The sequence below is a fragment of the Propithecus coquereli genome, unplaced genomic scaffold (assembly GCF_000956105.1).
Source record: "Propithecus coquereli isolate 6110/MARCELLA unplaced genomic scaffold, Pcoq_1.0 Scaffold241, whole genome shotgun sequence".
Taxonomy (NCBI): domain Eukaryota; kingdom Metazoa; phylum Chordata; class Mammalia; order Primates; family Indriidae; genus Propithecus; species Propithecus coquereli.
Window position 1 is genome coordinate 127,336 of NW_012147964.1, and position 806 is coordinate 128,141.

The window sequence follows — 806 nt, forward strand, 5'->3', positions numbered from 1 at the left end:
AAAATAAGCAAATATTATATTTTACTTTTGAATCGTATACATTTTCTATGATTTTCTTTCTTTGCTGGACTAACTGGGACTTCCATGAGAATAGAATTCATTGACTGGAATTTGGATAGCAAACGCTAGACATGCCTGTTTTCTTTTTGATTTTGAAAGGAATTATCTTTCGTGTTTACTGGAGGCTTTTCTAAGATAGATTTTATTAGTTCAGGGAAGCTCCCCTTTCCTAGTTTAGGAGTTTTTCTTGTGTGTTGTGGTAAGCTTTTAACAATTGATTTTTTTGGCCATCTACTTTTATATCAGTTTATTGGTGTATTTGAAGCACCTTAAATAGTGGCACTCAGTACTGCTGTGTATTGAATAAATGAGCAAATAATATGATTTTCTTTTTATCCAATAGTGCGGTGAATTAAACCCATTGATTTTCTAATGTTACATTAAGTTTGTATTGGTGAATAATGTGGAAAGGACGTGTACTATTTTGTCATTTTTGGCATCAGTTTGCTAATATTTTGTTTGGTGCTTTTGTATCTGTTTGAGTTAAATTTTCCTTTTCTGTTTCTTATTTATGCCAGCCTCACAAAATGGAGTGGGGAGTGTTCTCTCATTTCTAAACTCTGCAATATTTTCCATAAGAATAGAATCATTTTTTCCTTAAAGGGGAGCAGTACCTGGAAAAACCATGTGGGTCTGGAGTTTTCTTAGTGGAAAGTTTTTGTTACTTTTTTTTTTTTTTTTTTTTTTTTGAGAAAGTTTCCAGTTGTTTGTCTTGGATGCCTCTCACATCCCAAAGAATTACAATA